Source organism: Trichosurus vulpecula, chromosome 4 (genome assembly GCF_011100635.1).
Source record: "Trichosurus vulpecula isolate mTriVul1 chromosome 4, mTriVul1.pri, whole genome shotgun sequence".
Lineage (NCBI taxonomy): Eukaryota > Metazoa > Chordata > Mammalia > Diprotodontia > Phalangeridae > Trichosurus > Trichosurus vulpecula.
The window spans coordinates 391,413,262-391,435,692 of NC_050576.1; the positions used below are offsets into that span (position 1 = coordinate 391,413,262).

At 38.9% G+C, this 22,431-nt stretch overlaps 1 protein-coding gene across 1 annotated transcript in view; it reads right to left on the bottom strand.

The window, feature by feature from the left end:
* The window catches only part of GRTP1 (growth hormone regulated TBC protein 1), a 92,806-nt gene that overhangs the window by 14,436 nt on the left and 55,939 nt on the right, over positions 1–22,431 (bottom strand). The gene's annotated exons all lie outside the window — the stretch shown is intronic.

Here is a 22,431-nt window from a genome sequence, read left to right on the forward strand (position 1 = left end):
TCATTGAATGTTATATATTCTTTAAGAAAGGTATATCAACTTAATCATAAACGTCACAGGATTGAAGAGTTGAAAGGCACTTTAGTACAATTTTCTCCATTCACAGATGAGAAAGATGAAGCCCGGAGAGTTTTAAGTATATTGACTCTGGCAGAACTAAGATTAAAATCCAGACTCCAAATCCAGTACTCTTTGGGTTCACAATAGCCGCCATTCCCTGATCACCTAAACACATCTCCTTTGGTCATCCAATTAAAAAAAAAATCTAGCACCAGGGGACACACCCTCAAAATGAAGATGACAAAGTTAAAGGAAGAAATACATGGAGGACTCTCCACACCCTCCACAAAAACCTAACACTGTTTTGGGGTTGAAATCAAATGAAGACGTCAATAACTGCTTCTCGAAATGGCCGCTGGGGGGAGCACTGGTGCTTTAAAATAAAGTGTGCTCTCTGTCATGCACTCTCTGCCCTGTCCTGTATACAAACTGCACCTGCTGTCTTTCTTCATAACAGCCTTGAATTTTCTGAATAATGGGCAATTCAATTTCAGTTGTAAATTTTTGGGAATCTTCAAACTGCTTTCACTGGAGCCAGCAGGTAATTTATTTACTATGGCACTTTTAAATAGAAAACTTCCAAGAGGGAGCCCCCAAAACACTGCAGCTCAACTTGAAAACTAGGAGGAAGGGACGCTAAGGGAATCATTCCAGTGACTGGTCCAAAGGATTTGTGCTTTGCTTGTGTTCCTGGCTAAGGTGGTCACTGATTGCATGGGCTGCCCCTGAAAGTTCATCTCCCTATTAGAAGAAAAAATAAAAGGGTTTGTAGAATACTTTCTCTGTCTTTTGATTTAATAGAGAAGATGGAGAGTTCCTAGATAGAATGAAAGAAATAAGTCAGAAAGTAAATATGAAGAAAAAAGATTCTGAAAAGGTGATGGGAATCAAAACAAGTGTTGAACAGAAGAATGTGACAGAAGAAATGCTCCAGTGCTGGAGAAACAGATTCGTTAGACCCTTCCCAAAGAGGATGAATTTAGAACTTCTCAAGAGATAGCAATCTATTTTCCAGAGACAAGAAAGGAAAGACTTAAGAAAGTGATAGAGAAAAGGTTAAAAATGAAAATTAAACTTAAAAGTTTGTCCTGCGCACACTCCAGAGAGCTGGTCGTTAAACATTTACCAGTACATGATTCCTGGCATCTAGAAGGTACAGAGAATTCTACTGGGGGAGGGGCAGGGAGGAGAGAAGGGCATAAGCGTTCATATGTGCCAGGCACGGTGCTAAGCACTTTTACCTCATAACCATCCTTTAAGGTAGGTGCTATTCTTATTATTCCCCATTTTTACAGTTGAGGAAACGGAGACAACCAGCCGTTAAGCAACTTGCCTAAGATCACATACCTGGTAAGATTCTAAGGCTAGATTTGACACAACATTAGAAACCTCTCTTCAGGTTGACACTGACCCATTAAGCAATACATTAAAAAGAAATGAGGGCATTAGAAATGTTTAACCTGGAGAAGGAAAGGCTTAGGTAGAACATGATAGCCGTCTTCAAATATCTAAAGATTTGCTACCTAGATGATGAATTAGGCTGGTTTTGTGTAGCTCCAGAGTACGGGCCTGGGAAGAGTGGGTAGAAGTTATAGTGAGGCAGATTTTGACTCAACATAAGGTAAAAATTTCTAAACTGGAACTGTCTACATTTTAGACTTTGAGCTCACCATAATTTGGATCTCTGCAAGTAGAAGATAGATGATTGTTGTCAGGGTATTGCAGAGTCAATTTATTATACTACCTGGGAAGCTAGAATAATATTAAGTTAATAATAATAATAATTTATATTTATCCTTTGTAATTTAAAAAGTGCTAAGTGGGACACAGAGATAAAAGAAATAGCCCCTGTCCTCATGGAACATACATTCTACTTAGGGAATGTACATATGCATGTATACATACGTAGGCATGTATAATGTATGTGTACATATATGTGTGTGCATATATATATAATAAAATAGCTACAAGATGATTTTGAGGGGAAAGGCACAAGCAGCTGAGGAGAAATCAAGAAAGGCTCTGAAGAGACTCAGGATTCTAAAAGGTGAGATGCACTACTGTGAGGAAGAACCAATCTGAAGGTGTGAAGATGGGTAATGGAGTGGGGTATATGAAGAACAGTAAGAAAGGCAGGTGTATGAAGGGGAGGATTGTGCAGTAAAGTCAAGAGGTACCAACCAGAGAAGTTTCTATTCGATCCTTGAAGTAACAGGGAGCCATTGGAGTTTATTGAGTAGGGGAGTGACTGAGTCAGATCTGCTTTTAAGGGGAAATCACTGTGGAAAATGGATTGGAGAGGGGAGAGACTTGAGATAGGGAGACAAGTCAGGTGGCCACTGGAACAGACTAAGCAAGAGGTGATCAAAGCTTTAGGCAGCGTAGTGTTTGTGTGGGTTAGAAATGGGAACAGATGGGAGAGAGGTTGTGGAGGCAGAAAGAGAAATGACTCGGTAGCTGATTGGATATGGGTGGGACGGTAATGGGAAGTGAAGTGTCAAAGATGATGCCAGGGTTCCAAACCTAGGTAACTGGAAGGAGTGTAGTTCCCCTGACAAAAACAGGAAAATTCTGAAAAAAGGTGGGTTTGAGGGGGAAAGCTGTGTTCTGAACACTCTGAAAAAGAGTTTAAGATGACCGTGGGACATCTAGTTTGAAATTCAATCTGAATGTTTGTTCAGTTTGAAATGGCTGTTGATGTGAGACTAAGGACTGGGGCTGGAAATATAGATCTGGGAGCCATTTGCATAGAAATGAACACCCAACCCACATGATGTGATGCGGTCATAAAGAAAGAGAGTGTAGAAAGAGGAGAGAACCTAGGACAGAACCTTAGGGTGCATCACGAGTCAAAGTGTATGACATGGAGGATCATCCAGCAAAAGAAACTAAGAAGATGTAGTTAGTATAGTCAGGTAGGAAGAGAACCAAGAGAGAGATGTGAAAAAAAACCCCAAACAAACCAGAGAGGAGAGTATCCAGGAGGACACCACCATTTTACAGATCAGGAAACTGAGGCAAGGCAATCCTTTTATACCTTTCTAACTGATCCACTACTCCACTCACCCCAGTGCCTTTTCTAAACCTTTTCAACCCTTCTCAAAGCATCTCGCGGCTTCCCTCTCAGCTGAGAACCTTGCCTTAAATTTCACTGAAAAAAATGGAGGTCATTCGCCAAGAACGTTGTCATTCTCACATCACTCAGATGTTTTTCTGCTGCTCTCCCCTATCTCACACGAAGAAGTGAGCTTGCTCCTTGTCCAGGCTAACCCCTTTATTTGCTCAAGTAGTCCCATTCCATTTCATCTTTTCCAGCAGATTGTCCCTTCTGCCACCTCTACTCTCTCCCTACTTTTCTTCTTTTTAAAATTATTACTAATTTATCTTTAACATTCATTTAAAAATATCATGAATTCTGAATTCTCTCCTTTCCTCCCCCTCCCCCACCCATTGAGAAGGCAAGCAACAATATCCATTATACATGCTTCTGTTGTTTGGTCATTTTCAGTTATGCCTGACTCTTCTTCATGACCCCGTTTTGGGGTCTTCTTGGCAAAGATACTAGAGTGGTTTGCCATTTCCTTCTCCAGCTAATTTTACAGATGAGGAAACTGAGGCAAACAGGGTTAAGTGACTTGCCCAGGGTCACACCGATAATAAGTGTCTCAGGCCAGATTTGAACTCAGGAAGTTGAGTCTTCCTGACTCCAAGCCCAGTGCTCTATTCACGGTGCCACCAAGCAGCCCTACCCTTCAGGTCTCTCCCTTTCTACTCTCCCTAACCCTACTGCCTACAAACATGCCAAAATCTCCCCCATCCTCCTCTATGTTCCTTGCACAGCACACTTTATCTCTCAACTCTAGGCATTTCTCCCTGCCTGTCCCCCATGCCTGGAATACACTTTCTACTCATCTCCACCCTCCTCGATTCCCTGGCTCCTTCAAATCCCAAATAAAATCCCACCTTCTGCAAAAAGTCTTTCCCAGTCGTCCTTCATTTTAGTGCCTTACTTCTAAGATTATCTCCCATTTATCTTTTTTTTAATAAGTTAATTTATTTTTAATTTTCAACATTCACTTCCATAAGTTTAAAATTTTCCCCCTCCCTCCTCCCCAAGACGGCATGCAATCTGATACAGGCTTTACATATAAAGTCCCATTAAACATATTTTCACATTAGTTATGTTGTATAGAAGAATTAGAACTGATGGGAGGAACCATGAGAAAGAAAAACATAAAGCAAAACAAAAAAAAGAAAATAGTCTGCTTTGATCTACATTCAGACTCCATATTTCTTTTTCTGGATATGGATGGCATTCTCCATCATGAGTCTTTTGGAATTGTTTTAGACTCTTGCATTGCTGAGAAGAGGTAAGTCTATCAAAGTGAGTCATCGCACACTGTAGCTGTTACTGTGTACAGTGTTCTCCTGGTTCTGCTCACTTCACTCAGCATCAGTTCATATAAGTCTTTCTAGGTTTTTCTGAAGTCTGCCTCCTCCCCATTTCTTATAGCACAGTAGTATTCCATTACATTCATATACCACAACTTGTTCAGCCATTCCCCAACTGATGGGCATTCCCTCAATTTCCAATTCTTGGCCACCACAAAAAGAGCTGCTATAAATATTTTGGTACATATGGTCCTTTTCCCATTTTTATGATCTCTTTGAGCTCCCATTTATCTTGCATATGTCTCGTCTGTACATAGTTGTTTGCATACTGTGTCCCCCATTAGACTGTGAGTTCCTTGAGGGCAGGAGCTGTTTTTTGCCTTTCTTTGTATCTCCAAGTCTCAGCACAATGCGTGGCACAGAGATGCTTAATAAAAAAGCTTATTAATTCAACTTGACTGGAACAAGGAACTGGCCTAAGAAAAGGTATGAGATAGCCTTGGGCTCCAAACCAATTCTCAGGAGAGAATTAGGAGGTCAAGAGGCCCCTTGGCTGGCATTCCTCAGAGCCAGGAATAGGCTACAGGTTGTGGTAAACAGAAAGGAAGTGACTTCTCATTGAAATTTTGGTTTTTTATTTAGCAAGAGCTTTTCCCCAGACATGCAAACCAGCTAGGGGGCTGTGAAACAGGAACAGCAACTGGATCCTTTAATTCTTCAAAATGTCCCAGTGGCACAGTGCAAAGTTTTGAGGAGGCAAAGAAAGGCAAAAACAAAAACTTCACCTCCAGCCCTCAAGGAACTCACAGTCTAATGGGGTTTCCCATTACAATTCCCATTACTACAGGCAAACATAATAACAAGAAATAAGATAATTGGAGTTAAGAATCAAGGGAGGAAAGACACTAGATTAAGGGGATCAGGAAAGGCTTCTTCAGAAGGTGAGATTTTTAGGTGAGACTTGAAGGAAGCCAGGGAAGTCAGGAGGAGGAATTGAGGAGGTAGAGCATTCCAGGCATGGGAAACGGCCACCAGGAAAAAGTCTGTCATTGGGAGTCTCGTGCAAAGCTAGCAGAGGCCAGCATCACTGGGTCACAGCGTAAGGAGTGAGAAAGCTGGAAAGGTAGGAACGGGCAAGAACTATAAGGGCAGCTCCTGTGGTTTTGAGAGGTCAACATGAAATGAGAGGGCAAACTGAAAGTCATTGGAGGGTGCTGGAGCAAGAGAACGAAGGTCAGCTCTAGAAGGGAGAGGAGCTCAATCTCAACAGTCTTACCTGTCTCTCTGAAAAAGTACCCTCCTTCAACAACAGCCCTTTAAAACACGATGAATTTGTATTGAGTCAGTTCTTGGCTCCCCATACGGACACTGCTGTCAGCCAATTTGGGGATGATACTAGTACAATAATCACATAATGTACAAAACTCATTAACCAGAACCATATTAAATCTTACTTCTATTTGTCCCCTGGATACAGACAGCAGATTCTCAGTTTCCTGCACTGGATTTTCTCCAGAGAAGGCTACCACCCAGCTGGCCCCCTTGACCCTTTTCCTATACCTCTCATTCCAGGTCAAACTTTCCTTACTTTTTTTGGTCTCATCAAACTGTCTCTTGTTTTCTCTGTCTTCAGCAAATTTTTTAGAAGGGATATATCAGCTGATGCTGTGTACCGTTTATATATTTACCAGGAGATCCTGAAGAATGTGCCAAACTCCCTTATTCTTACGAAGGGGGAAAAAGTGCTAAGACGGGCAAGGCTCCCCTATCCTCCTCTACTCCATTTTCATTATATAACATACCATTTGCGGTTGGGGATAGGGATGGGAACAGTCTTTTAACAGCATTTCTTCTCCTTTTTACTAGAGTCATTCGCACAGGCTTGAAATCTACAAGCAATGCCTGCGATACCAAAAACAGCCTAAAAATGAAATTGGCTTCCAGCATCCCAGAACAATAACAGGATTTGCTGAGAAGAAAGGATAAAGGCTAATCCTGCCATGACCTTGTTCTCAGTTACAGGGAGCTTAAGAAGAGGTTCCAAAAATAAAGTCACTCTATCAGAAACTGTAATATGCTTAATCACAAGGCTCAGGTCACCAAGCTATGTTAATTAAATTCAACCCAGAAGCTTCTCCACTTTCCCCACTTCACACCCCCGGGGTAAGAGACAATCACTGCTGCAGTGCAGTGCTTACACGGGTGGAAAAGGCAGATTCCCAGTATGGCCAGCTTAATTCCCCTTAACTTTTGCTTTACAAAAGAAGGTGACTCTGGCCAAAGTGCATGCACTGTTAATTTTCCTGCCTAATTCACTAAAATGCAAAGCAGGTGATTGTGAAAATATAGTAGTAAAAATGTTCTCTCTTCTGTGTTTCTTGTAAGTATTGCCATTATGGTGCTACCAAGAGTTTTGGTTTGGTTAAAAAGAAAAATGCCATAGGCTTCAGTCCTCTTCCATGATTCTTCCTTACTAGTTCCATCAATATGCTTATAACACTAGTGCCAGTTATGTCATTTGATAATGCTTGTTATGAGATTTGTATATTTGTTTGCAATCCAATTGTGCTCAATAATATGCCTGTAAACTGCATACCTGAAATAAATGTAAGTACTAATAAAAAAATTCTTTTTTTAAAAAAAGGCAACCGTTGCTGATTTTGGAACTGCCTGTGAGATACCCCCACACTGTCCCCAACTCCCAATACTGATTCTTAAGCAGAGGGACAAGTTAAAGAGATTTTAAAGAAAGGTAGCCCTTCTGTCATAGCATATAGAAAACTGGTATTGGCACCAAAGAGCCCTGGGTTCAAGGCCTGACATAACTAAAATGACAAGCAAAGACATGCTTATTGGTAGTTCTCCTTTTTGCTTCATAAGCCTGGCATTGCCACATACACACATATATAAAAACATCTCTCTCCTTTTCTCTCTCTCTACACACACACAGATGAGGACCTAGGTCTAAGTAGATCTTAGACCTCTTGTCTAACATGGAATAAGGTAGAGTCATCTAGAGACTCTTAAAGTATATAGGTGTATTTTATACATATATATATATATATATATATACACACATACACACACACGGGTACATACATACATATGCACATGTGTACATACTTAGATATAGATGCTCACGAAAGACAACATGGATTGAAAGCTAGCTTTGGATTCAGGAAGCTCTAGATTTACATCCTTCCTCTGACACATACTACAGCTTGCATAAATCACTTCATCTTGAGTGCCCCAGGTGACTCAAAGACTAAGTTACAAATAAGTTAGCACCCGGCTAATTTACTTGGGTAGAAATACTAGGAATTCTGCACACTAACGAAATTTCACTTCTGGGGGGAAAACCCCAAAACATAGCTTTGCACAAATCTGAACAGAAGGAACTAAATGAAGATGTGTTTGCATGTCACATATATATGCATATATGTATGTATATATATACACAAACATATACATATGCATATACACACACATATACACATGCATATACATATATACACATGCATATGCATACACATACATATATGCATATGCATACATTCGTATATACATATATACATATATATACACATACATACATACACTGAATTTAAATGTCACCAGGAAACATTTTTTGCTATTCTAACAAAACAACAGGAACAAAAACATAAAAATAAAGTTTGCCCAAAGTATGTACTTAATAAACTCTGTTTCATCAAACTACTATCTTCATCCTCCCCACCATTCTCATGAAAGGTCAGCGTCTTTATGGACATTCACACCTGTGGGAATAATTTAATAATATATTGGTCATTTCTTCCTCTTACTCCCTCACTCCAGAAACACAATAGAGAATTCTTTGACGTTCCCTTCCTCTTATAGGGAAGACATCAGTAAATACTGATGTCCAAAACAATGCTCCGTGCCTTATTAATGATTCCTTCTATGAGAAAACATAACCTTCTGACATATAAGCTCCTAGAAAACAGGTGCTGCTTTTTTATACCCAAGGTACCAAATGGAGTAGCTGAGGCCTTGAGGGTATTTGATGGCAGTTTGTAAACAAAGAAAGTTCTATAAATCTCGATGCCTATATCTTTTTATACTCCCTACCAAGAGTTTATAAGCACCATAATATAATAAGAATTCATACCTCTTCTATTATGGTATGTTTTTTGGTTCAGACCTGTGATTTTAGCTATGTAGAGAAATACTAGTAAGGAAATTCCCTCCAACTGATTAAGGTTGGTAACTGTTCTGTAATTTTTAATCTTTTTTTGTCTTTACTCTCAGATTTTTTTTTAATTTTTAAAAATTTTATTTTATTTTTAATTTATGGAATAAAGAAAACATTTCCATAACATGGTATGATAAATGTAATTTTAAATCTAAAGACAATTACTTCAGACACTATAGTGTGATATGGAATAAAGAATCTTGGATTTGGAGTCAAAGGACTTGGATTCAAATCCTGAATCAGTCACTTACTACACTGGGGACCTCAGGGAAATCGCCCTCTAAACCTCAGTGTCTTCAACTCCAATTGCTAGGTGAGTCCCTGGAACAAAACTTGAATATTCCCATTTCTTTCTATGAATTCCCCTATCACTTATTACCTTCCAATCATTTGGCAATCATACTGATCCTTGCCCATTGTCAATCTCATGCCTAGGTCTCCATATAACAGCAGTTTGAGAATCCCAGGTATATCCCTGAGACTCCTATGAAGGGAAGATGAATCAGTTGGTCAGCTAGTACTAAGCCCTCAGAATTTTCCAGGCACTGTGCTAAGTGAAACAATATAAAGATATAAAGGATAATATATTATAAGGGATACAACTATAATTATATAAGGATATAAAGTCCTTGCTTTAGAGGAGCTCACACTCTCCAGGAAGCGACAAGACACACAATAGACAATGTAGTGATGTGGACGGTGTGGTCAGAGAAGGAGAGTTTGATTCCAGCTCTGCCACCTGCTACCCATGTGAGTGTGGAAGGATGTGCTTTGAATTAGATAAATAATGTGAAGTAAAGAAAACAGACCTATAAAAAGAATGTTTACAGAGTTAAGATGTGTGGGGAAAGTCCACACAAATACCAGAACGAATGGATAAAGATCATACTTATTTGGTGACTGCTTTATTAAAAAGTCAAGTTTTAATGTATATCTAATCTGTCTCCATATTTGAAGTGAATCACAAACTACTTGGAAAAAAAGAAAAGAAAAAGGATATAGGACAAAAGTATTTGAAACTCTTTCCCAAACTGTGTTTGTGTAGCCTATGAAACGTATGACCATATGCACTTAAGTGGTAGGGAAATATATCCCAAAATTTAAAATGCTGTTTATACTAGCTAAGATTAAGCCTGGATAACTTTAGACAGGCACTTCAGTGATTCAAACATATATGACCATAGGTACTTATATAGAAATATATCTAAAGGTTTAAAAAGGCCATTTATATAATAGCTAAGATTAAGCCTGGATAAGACTTAGGTGCTGATGATTCAAACTATGCAGGGACAACCCTACAAAAACTTTGAGCCTAACATCATTGGTTGATTTAATAAGTGGGTATAGGAAGCTTAAGTGGATGTTATAAAAAGACAAGCAGGAATTGCTGAGGTTAGGTCAGGTACCACACCTGCTAGGCCTGGATGTGGGTGGCAGGAAGGTTGGGGCAAGAGAGGGGAAAGGTCCTGACTATGAGAAGAAACCCATGATACCCTTGGTTAGCATTAGAAAGTAACCAGTGGGAAATCAATGTTGAAAACTAAAATATTAAATAATAAAATATGAAAAATTAAAAAAAAAGTTACCAGTGGCAAAACGGTAGAGTATAGGCAGCAACTCGGCTGAACTCTCTTAACATTCTGCTTTAAAGAACTTTAAAATGCCTCAGATTGAATTCTGGAGCGGCAGAGTCAAGGTGAGACATTTTTTTTCTAGCCCAAGACAACTTAGGAGGGTCAGCAGGAGAGTTTGGTGGTGGTGGTGGTCAGCCTGGGACACAGCACATGCAACAGCAGCAGCAGCTTCAGGAGCTCTCTGCCCACAGATGGTTAGAGGGGTCAGACAGTTGGTCATAAAAGGATTACAAGGCACCCTTTGCTGGCGCTGAGTTGATAAACCTGTTGCATTGCCCATAAACAGTTCCAGGGCAAAGGGGAACACGAGTGCTTGTGGCCTCTGGAGAGCAGGAGCCCAAGTTACAGTTCCAAGGCCAAGAGGAGCACTTGTAGCTGTAGAGGAACAAGGTCCCTTCCTGGGTAAAGATTAGAGCACAGGCCAGAAGAACAGTGACTATACCTTTTCTTGGATCATACCACCTTGAAAGCACCAAAAACTTACAGACCCCAAGAACTAGCTCTGAAAACAGCAACATGAAAAACCTGGGACAGTGGCCCCTCCACCCTGGGAACAGAGCCTGATTTTACCATAAAGTTCAAAGTCAAGAAATAAGTTTAAAAAAATGAGTAACCCACAACAACAAAAAAGAACCTGACCATAAAAAGTGGCTATGGTGACAGGAAAAATCACGACAAACTCAGAAGACAATGATGTAAAAAAAGCTATAAGCAAAGCCTCAAGTTAAAAATACAAATTAGACCAGCAAGAACTCCTAGAAGAGCTCAAAAAGGATTCTGAAAAATAAGAGAGGTAGAGGAAAAAAATGAGTGATGCAAGAAAATTATGAGAAGAAAGTCAATAGCTTGATAAAAGAGGCACAAAAAACACTGAAGAATAACACCTTAAAAAACAGAATTGACCAAATAGGAAAAGAGGTACAAAAGCTCACTAAAAATCAGAGGTGGGTAAGTGGAAGCTAATGACTCCATTAGACATCAAGAAACAATAAAACAAAGTCGAATGAAAAAAATATGTGACACATCAAAAAAATGTGTGAGACATCTCTCTGGAAAAACAGCTGACCTGGAAAATAGATTGAGGAGACAATTTAAGAATAATTGTACTACCTGAAAGCCACAATAAAAAAAAAAAGAGCCTCAACATCATATTTCAAGAAATTATTGAGGAAAACTTCCCCGGTATCTTAAATCCAGAGGATAAAATAGAAACTGAAAGAATCCACTGATCACCTCTTGAAAGAGATCCCAAAAGGAAAATTCCCAGGAATATTATAGCCAAATCCCAGAACTCTCAGGTCAAGGAGAAAATATTGCAAGCAGCCAAAAATAAAAAATTCAAATATTGTGTAGCCACAGTCAGTATAACACAAGATTTGGCAGCTTCCACATTAAAAGAGCAGAAGGACTTGCAATATGATATTCTGGAAGACAAAGGAGCTTGGATTACAACCAAAAACAACCCACTCAGCAAAACTGAGTACAATCCTTAGGAGGGGAAATAGATATTCAGTGAAATAGAAGACTTTCAAGCCCTTCTGGTGAAAAGACCAGGACTGAATAGAAAATCTGACTTTCAAAACGAGACTCAAGAGAAGCATAAAAAGGTAAACATGAAAGAGAAATCATAAGGGACTACTCAACAAGGTTAAATTGTTTACATTCCTATATGGGAAGATGTAACTCCAAAGAACTTTATCATTATGAGGGCAGTTAGGAGGTATATACACATTCACACGGCACAAAGCTGGGTATATTATGTTGCGATGATACGTCCCAAAAATTACAGGTTGAGAAAGAGGAACACTCTGGAAGAAGAGGGAAGTGAGAAGAACAGGAAAAATTATCTCACATAAGAGAGGCATACAAGGAACAACTTTTACAATAGAGGGGAAGATGGAGAGGTCATAGGCAATGCTTGAACCTTATCCTCATCAGAACTGGCTCAAAAAGAAAGCTCAGTTGGGTAAAGAAATCTATCTTATCCAACAGGGAAGTAGGAGGGAGATGGGATAAGAGAAGAGGAGGGGACTAATGGAAGGGAGAGTGGATTAAGGAAAGCAGAGGAAAGAAACAAAATAAACTTTTGAGGAAGGACAGAGGGGAGAGAAAGAAAGGGGGAGGCGAGGAGAGAGAGAGAAGGATAAATGGGGTAGCAGAGGATACAGGGAGATACACAGTTACTAATCATAACTGTGAATGTAAATGAGATGATTTCGCCCATAAAATGAAACTGGGTAGCAGAATAGATTAGAAATTAGAATCCAACAACATGTTGTTTACAAAAAAAACACACTTGAAACAGAGGGACACATAGAGTTAAAATAAAAGGCTGGAGCAGAATCTATTACGCTTCAGCTGAAGTAAAAAAAAAAAAGGCAGGGGTAACAATTATGATCTCAAAGTAAGTGCAAAAAATAGACCTAATTAAAAGAGACAGGGAAACTACTTTTTGCCCAAAGGTACCATAGACAATAAAGCAATATCAATACTAAACATATATGGCATAGCATCCAAATTCGTAAAGGAAAATGAGCCACAGGAGGAAACAGACAGCAAAACTATACTAATGGGGGACCTCGACTTTGCCCTTTCAGAACTAGATAAATCTAACCATAAAATAAATAAGAAAGAAGTCAAGGAGATGAATAGACTCTTAGGTTAGATAAGAGAATATTGGAGAAAATGGAAAGGAAATAGAAAGGAGCATACCTTTTCTCAGCCGTACATGGCACTTTCATAAAAACTGATAATATAGTAGGGAATAGAAACTTCATAAACGCATGCAGAAAAGCAGAAATATTAAGACAATAATGCAATAAAAATTACATTCAGGAAAGGGTCATGGAAACATATACTAAAAATTCATTGGAAATGAAATAATCTAATCCTAAAGAATGAGTCGGTCAAAGAACAAATCATAGAAACAATCAATAACTTCTTTAAAGAGAATGACAGCAATGAAACACTATGCCAAAATTTATGGGATGCAGCCAAAAAACTACCTAAGGGAAAATTTAAATCTCTAAACACGTCAATAAGAAGAGAAAGTGCAGATCAATAAAGTGGGCAGGTAATTAAAAAAAAAAAAACTAGAAAAGGAACAAATTTAAAATCCCCTAATAAAGACCAAATTGGAAATCCTGAGAATCAAAGGAGATGAATAAAATTGAAAGAAAACTAAGACCTGTTTTTTTTTCTTTTTTAAAAAAATTTATTTAGCATTTTTCCCCAATTACATGTAAAAACAATTTTTAACATTCATTTTAAAAACTTTAAGTGCCAAATTCTCTCCCTTCTTCCCTCTCCATCTCACCCCCCTCAATTGAGAAGCAAATTAGTTTGATATAGGTTATACACGTGTAGTTGTGCAAAACATTTCCATAATAGTCATGTTGTAAAAGAAATCATAGATCAAAAAAAAAACCAAGAAAAAAAAAGTTACAAAAGTATGTTTCAAGCTGTATTCCAACACCATCTGTTCTTTCTCTGGGGATAGACAGCATTTTTCATCCTAAGTCCTTCAGGTTTGTCTTGGATCATTGTATTGCTGATAATTGCTAAGTCATTCACAGCTGATCATCTTACAATATTGCTCTTACCCTGTACACAGTACATTTCACTTTGCATCAGCTCATGTAAGTCTTTCCAGGTTTTTCTGAGAGCATCCTGCTCATCATTTCTTATAGTACAACATTCCATCATAATCACATACCACAATTTGTTCAGCCACTCCCCAACTGATGAGTATCCCCGCAATTTCCAATTCTTTGCCACCAGAAAAGAGTTGTTATAGACATTTCTGTACATATAGGTCCTTTTCCTTTTTGCTTTTCTTTTTTCTCTTTTGGGGTATAGAACTAATATTAGTATTGATAGGTCAATGGTTTTAGAGCCCTTTGGGCATAGTTCCAAATTGCTCTACAGAATGGTTGAATCAGTTCACAACTTTACCAACAGTGCATTAATGTCTCATTTTTCCCACATCCCCTCCACCATTTGTCATTTTTTTTTTCTGTCCAATTAGCCAATCTAATAGGTATGAGGTATTAGCTCAGAATTGTTTTAATTTGCATTTCTCCAATTAAGAGTGAGAACATTTTTTTTAATATGGCTATACATAGCTTTGATTACTTCATCTGAAAACTGTTCATATCTTTTGATCATTTATCAATTGGGGAATGGCTCTTATTTTTATCAATTTGACTCAGTTCTCTATATGTTTGAGAAATGAGGCCTTCATCAGAGAAACTTGCTTTAATTTTTTTTCACACTTACTATTGCTAATTGTGTTTCTGTTCATCCTATCCCTGCCCCCAGTATTCTATTATCTCTCTCTCATCCTGCACCTCCTCAAAAGTATTTTGCTTCTGACTACCCCCCCCCCTCAATCTGCCCTCCCTTCTATCACCTCCTCCCCCTTTTCTTATCTCCTTCCTTTCCTGTAGGGTAAGATAGATTTCTATACCCAACTGAATGTGTATGTTGTTTCCTCTTTGAGCCAACACCCCGCCACCTTCCCCTCCATCATAAAAGCTTTTTCTTGCCTCTTTTATGTGAGATAATTTATCCCATTCTACCTCTCCCTTTCCCTTTCCCCCAGTACATTCCTCTCACCCTTTAAGTTTATTTTTTAGATATCATTCCTTCATATTCAACTCACACCCATGCCCTGTATATGTGTCTGTATGTGTATGTACACACACACACACATTCCTTCTAACTGCCTTAACAATGAAAAAATTCCTATGACTTACAAGTATCATCTTCCCATGTAAACAGGAATATAAACAGTTTAACCTTATTAAGTCCCTTATGATTTCCCTTTCCTGTTCACCTTTTTATGCTTCTCTTGATTCTTGTGTTTGAAAGTCAAATTTTCTATTCAGCTCTGGTCTTTTCACTGAGAAAGCTTGAAAGTCCTCTATTTTATTGAAAATCCATATTTTGCCTTGGAGCATGATACTCGGTTTTTCTGGGTAGGTGATTCTTGGTTGTAATTCTAACTGTTTTGCCCTCCAGAATATCACATTCCAAGCCCTCTAATCTTTTAATGTAGAAGCGGCTAAATCTTGTGTTATCCTGAGTGTTGTTCCACAATACTTGAATTGTTTCTTTCTAGCTGCTTGCAATATTTTCTCCTTGACCTGGGACCTCTGGAATTTGGCTATTATATTACCAGGAGTCTTCATTTTGGGATCTGTTTCAGGAGGATCAGTGAATTCTTTCAATTTCTATTTTACCCTCTGGTTCTAGAATATCAGGGCAGTTTTCCTTGATAGTTTCTTGAAAGATGATGTCTAGGCTCTTTTTTGGATGATGGCTTTCAAGTAGTCCAATAATTTTTAAATGATCTCTCCTGGATCTATTTTCCAGGTCAGTTGTTTTTCCAATGAAATATTTAACAATGTCTTGTAATTTTTCATTCTTTTGTTTTGTTTTATTGTTTCTTGATTTCTCATAAAGTCATTAGCTTCCATTTGCTCAATTCTAATTTTTAAGGAACTATTTTTCTTCAGTGAGCTTTTGGACCTCTTTTTCCATTTGGCCAATTCTGCTTTTTAAGGAGTTTTTTTATTCAGTGAATTTTTGTGCCTCTTTTTCCATTTGGTCAATTCTATTTTCTAAGGCATTCTTCTCCTCATTAACTTTTTGGACCTCTTTTACCATTTGGCCTAGTCTGCTTTTTAAGGTGTTATTTTCCTCAGTATTTTTTTGTGTCACCTGTACCAAACTGATTTTCTTGCATCACTATCATTTCTCTTCCCAATTTTTCCTCTATCTGTCTTACTTGATTTCCAAAATCCTTTTTGAGCTCTTCCATAGCCTGAGACCAATTCATATTTTCTTGGAGGCTTTGGATATAGTAGCTTTGACTTTGTTATCTTCTTCTGAGTGTGTGTTTTGATCTTCTTTGTCACCATAGTAACTTTCTATGGTCAGAATATTTTTCTGTTTGCTCATTTTCCCAGCCTATTACTTCACTTTAAACTCTTTGTTAAAGCAGGGCTCTGCTTCCAGGGTGGAGGGCGCTTCAGTGGTTTTGTGCAGCTGTTTTCAGAGATACTTCTAGGGACCTGCAAGTTTTCAGTTCTTCCAAGGTGGTATGATCTAAGGAGAGGTGTGTTTACTACTCTCCTGGCCTGTTCTCTGGTCTGTGAGTGACCACAAGCACTCTTTTCTGCCCTGGAATTGTGTAGAAGATTGCCCCCTCCACTGTGACCACAAGCTCTGGTGTGCTATTGCTCCTCCTCACCCTGGGACTGAGACCAAGGACTGTGATCCAGATCCAACTATGAGCAAAGCAACAGAGTCCTGACTCAGTGCCAGCAAATAGACCCCTGTAATCTCCTTCTGATCAGTTATTTGTCTATGGGCTTCAGAAGCAGTCACTGCAGCTGCTGATTCAGTGGTTCTCAAGGCCTATTCCTGGTTTGCTGGGGCTGGGACTGTGCTGGTATGGCCAGCACTGGACTGTGCTCCACTCTCACCCAGGTATGAGAGACTTTTCCTGCTAACCTTCTAATTTGTCTTTGGCATCTGTGGGCTGAGAGGTTTGGAACCTACCACTCCTGCCAATGATTCAGTTGCCCCCGAAGCTGGGGCACAGTCTGCACTGGTGTGGCCTACGCTCCTCTCTCACCCTGGTGCAACAGACCTTTCCTGCAGCACTTCTAAGTTGTCTTGGGCTGGAAAATTGTTTCAATCCATCTTTTGCTCCTCTAGAATTTGTTTAGAGTCGTTAGAGGGATTTGGGGAAGGGCTCAGGAAATTCCCTGCCTTTACTCTGCCATCTTGGTTTTATCTCCCTTGGAGCTGGTTTTATGAAACAAACAAACAAACAAAAAAACAACAACAACAAGATTGATAAGCCGCGGGTTAGTTTGATTAAAAATTTTTGGTTAAAATTTGATTAAAAAAAGAAAGAAGAAAACCATATTACTAGCATCAAAAATGAAAAGGGGGAATATAACATCAATGAAGATGAAATTAAAGCAACTAGTAGGAGCTATTTTGCCCAGTCATATGCCAATGAATCTGACAATTTGTGTGAAATAGATGAATATTTCCAAAAATATAAATTGCCCAGGTTAACAGAAGAGGAAATTGAATACTTAAACAACCCTAGCATAGAAAAAGAAATTGAACAAGGCATCAATGAACTCCCTAGGGGGAAAAAAAACACCCAGGATCGGATGGATTCACAAGTGAATTCTACAAAACATTTAAAGAACAATTAATTCCAGTATTATATAAACAATTTTGGAAAAATAAGCAAAGAAGGAGTCCTACCAATTCCTTTTATGACACAAATATGGTGCTGATAGCTAACCAAGAAGAACAAAAACAGAGAAAAAAAACTATGGGTTGAGCCAAAGTAATAAAAGTGACAATTCTATACAAATTAATTTACTTATTCAGTGCTATACCAATCAAACTACCATAAAATTATTTTACAGAGCTAGAAAAAATAGCAAAATTCATCTGGGAAAACAAAAGGTCAAGAATATCAAGGAAATCAATAAAAAAAATGTGAAGGAAGGTGGCTGAGTAGCACCAGATCCCAAACTGTGTTACAAAGCGGTGGTCCTCAAAGGAATGTGGTACTGGCTAAGAAATGGAATGGTGCATCAGTGGAGCAGATTAAGTATATAACAGGTATGCAGTACATAGTACAACAGTGCACAGTAGTAAATGACAGGAGTAATATAGTGCTTTGTAAACCCAAAGATCTAAGCCTATGGGATAATAACTCACTATCTGACAAAAATCATGAGAAAACTGGAAAACAGTTTGGCAAAAACTAAGTATAGACCAACATTTCACATCACATAGCAAGACAAGGTTAAAATGGGTACATGATTTAGACATAAAGGGTAATAATATGAGTGAGGGGAGCATGGAAAACTTTTACCCGTCAGATTTATGGATAAGGGAAGAATTTATGCCTAGATAAGAGACAGAGGTATCATGGGATGAAAAACAGATAACTTTGATTACATTAAATTAAAAAAGTTGTGCACAAATAAAACCAATGCAGCCAAGTTTAGAAGGAAAGCAGGAAACTGGGGGGGGTGTGTGTGTGGGATTTTTAGAGCAAGTTTCTCTGACAAAGGCCTCATTTCTCAGATATATAAGAGAACTGAGTCAAATTAATAAGACTATGAGTCATTCCCCAACTGATAAACTGTCAAAGGATACAAACAGGCAGTTTTCAAAAAGAAGATATCAAAACTATCAGTTCATTCATATCTGACTCTTCATGACCCCATTTTGGATTTTCTTGGCAGTTTGCCATTTCCTTCTTCAGCTCATTTTACAGATTGAAAGTAGTAAATGAGGGAAACAGGGTGAAGTGACTTGCCCAGGGTCACAAAGCCGGTAAGTGTCTGAGGCCAGATTTGAATTCAGGAAAATAAGTCTTCCTGATTCCAGGCCCAGTACTCTATCCACTGCACCATCTAGCTGCCCTATCAAATCTATTTATAATTACATGAGAAAACACTCTAAATCATTACTGACTAGAGAAACAACTTTGATCAGCAAACAACTTTGAGGTACTACCTTATGCTTATCAGATTGGCTAATATGACAGAAACGAAAATGACAAATGTTGGAGGGGATATAGGAAAATATGAACTGATCTAACCTTTCTGGAGAGCAATTTGGAAGTATGCCCAAAGGGCTATAAAATTGTGCATACCTTGTGACCCAGAAATACCATTACTGGGTCTGTATCCCAAAGAGATTAAATAAAAGAGGAAAAGGACCTATATATACAAAAATATTGATAGCAGCTTTTTTTTGTGGTGCCAAAGAAGTGGAAATTGAGGGGATGCCCATCACTTTGGGAGCATCTAAATAAATGGTGGCATACCATTGTGATGGCATACTATTGTGCTATAACAAATGATGAGCAGAATGAATTCAGAAGAAACCTGGGAAGACATATGAACTGATGTAAAGTGAAGTGAGCCGAACCTGGAGAACACTGTACACAGAAAGAGCAATACTATACAATGGGCAAGTGTAAATGAATTAGCTATTCTGATCAAAACAATGATCTAAAAGAATTTTGAAGGACTTATGACAAATGCTATCCACCACTAGAGAGAGACCTGCTAGCCTCAATGAAAACTGAAGCCTAATTTTTTCACTTTCTTTATTTCTCTTGCAGTTTTATTTTTTGCAACATGGCCAATACAGAAATGTGCAACTGATACCTCATCTCTTGCCTTCACAATGGGCAGGGGAAGGATGGGAGGAAGAAAATTCAGAATTGTTTTAAAAAAGAATGTTAAAAATAAACATATAGTCTAAAAGGAAGAAAGAGATACAGAGAAAGAAAAAATAAAGCGGCACTGGCCAGGGAGCACTAGGTATAAAGGCATTATAATCAGTGTCAACATCCCTTTCCACCTCAGGCAGGAAGGGGGTATGAAGATTCTGTTACTCTGGTTCATTTTGATGGCCATTTGATACTTAGCATGAGAGATCACAGATGTCTTCTGATCCATTCGCTCCTTCAGAAGCGAAGATTAGTTCTGGAGAATGGGTTTTGGCTATGGTCTTAAGAGACACGGCCCGTAAGACCCACACTAATGATATTCCCAGGAGTGCCAGATAGGGGTTGCCCGGGCTGAATGATACACTTGTCCCAGTTCTGTGGTCCCCTCCCAGGCTGGAGGCTCCTGCAATCCACCAGGATGGGTTGGAATCATTAATATATATTTCAGCCTGCTCTGTCCTCCAGCTTCCTCATCATACAACCAGAAATCTATTTTATAAATAAAAGTGTTTATGCTTCTTTCTCTATACTGCTTCCTCATCATACTAACAGAAATCTATTTCATAAATAAAAGTGTTTAAGCTTCTTTCTCCATGCCGCTTCCTCATCATACTAACAGAAATCTATTTTATAAATAAAAGTGTTTATGCTTCTTTCTCTATACTGCTTCCTCATCATACTAACAGAAATCTATTTTATAAATAAAGGTATTTATGCTTCTTTCTCTATATTGTTTCACTACAAAGCAGGTTGTTTGTCTATAAAAGTTGGCAAAGTCACAGAACCTTCCTTTTGGTTACCACCCAATTCCATGGTGCAATTGGCTGACTTAGGGACATTCTCAAGAGACCAGTACCCTGACTACTGTGGGTATTGACTTCAAAAGGAAAGAGACACCAGTAACAACAACTCCATTGTACCAACCACAAGGTGAGGAGTCTGGTTTCTGTCTAAACAAACTTTCATTTCCTTCCTTATATATACACGGTCCTTCCAAAGAACAGAATGTACCCACTTTATTTTGTGAGCAAAAATAGATGTCCCACTACATCAGTGCATTGGGGTGCTCTGTGGTACACCATGAAGTGAGAACCAAGGGTCAATCAAGCTGGATGGTCAGATCTTTACAACATGGTTTGGTTTTTTTGTAAGTTTTCTGAATTCCCAGAACGGCACAGATTCTGATATTTAACAACACAAGAACAGCTACTCAGACACACATGACCAGATGCAAAATTATAGCAAGAATAAAGAATAGGAGGTAAATATAACAGAAATATAACAGAAAAAGACCTCCAACATAGTACGTATGTTTTATGGTTGATCTATGGAAAGATATAGACAAGAATCATACACGGCAGATAAGGGCTGTCATTTGTACTGACACAAGGAATGCCCATCTCCTTAAGATCACACATCCATCTAAGTATCTGAACAAGTAAGAAAACTTTCCAATCAGTCAATCGGCGAGTACTTATTAAGTGCCTGCAAAATGCCAGGGACTATGTTAGGTGCTAGGAATATAAACCAAAAATGAATCAGCTTCTGCTCCCAGGGAGCTCATATTCTAATGATGAAGATGGTGGGTATGTATAAGAATATACAGAATACAGACAAAATAGCTTCAATGTAATCTGGGGAGAAGAGCACGATGGGAGACATAAGGAGAAGCCGTTGCTTGGGCTGAGTCTTGAAGGAAAAAAAAATATTCCACACACTAGGAGTGAGAAGGGAGGGCATGCCAGTCATGAGAAACAGCTGGAGCAAAGGCACAGAGGTGGGAGATAGAATCTCGAGGGATTTTTCACACATCTGCTTGAATGTACTAGTACAGATGTTGAGAACTGACTATCTCTAGAATCCATTCTAAATGACAGAAAAGAACCTGAAGTAGGAAAAGTCAAGAACTACAACATCCTTATTCTTCTTCCCCGATCTTGGGTAAGGTGAAAAAGAGAAGTAGGAGATAATGAGGACGACGATGACGATATTTATATCCTGCTTACTGCGTGCCAGGCTCTGCCAAGTGCTTTACAATCAACTCGTTCAATCCTCAAAACAATCCTGGGAGGTAGGCGCTATTATCATTCACATTTTAGGAAACTGAGGCAGAAAGAGCTCAAGTGACTTGCCCAGGGTCACACAGCTATTGCACGTCTGAGGCTGGATTTGAACTCAGGTTTTCCTGACTCCATGCCCAGTGTTCTACCGACTGCACCACCTATAAGAGGTAACTCCTAAATTTGCACCTCCAACTTATACCTTTTCACCCTAATTTGAATCCAGCTAGCTATGAGATATTGGTACGCTTCACCTCTGATCCATCATATCCAAACCAAAAACTCCCCCACAAAACTAGATCCCCTCCCCAACTTCCACCCCCTTTAGTCAATGGTACCACCCTTCTCTTAAGTCACTCAGGTTTGAAACCCAAAGAAACAGAAATAGTACCTAAGAAGATGAAACTAGAACGAGTGCCTTGCCTAGGCTAAATAGAGGTAGAAGTTCACTAGGGATGACACAGCAGATAGAGCCACGGACTTGGAATCAGGAAGAGTCATCTTCCTGAGTTCAAATCTGGCCCCAGACACTTACTAGCTGTGTGACCCTGGGCAAGTCACTTCACCCTCTTCACCTGTTTCCTCATCTGTACGGTGAGCTGGAGAAGAAAATGGCAAACCACTCCAGTATCTTCGCCAAGAAAACCCCAAATGAGGTCATGAACGGTTAGACACAACTGAAGTGATTCAACAACAAGGGATGTGAAAGTCCAAAAGAATGGAAAAGACTGCAGAAAATATTACTAAAACAGGACTGGTTTTGGA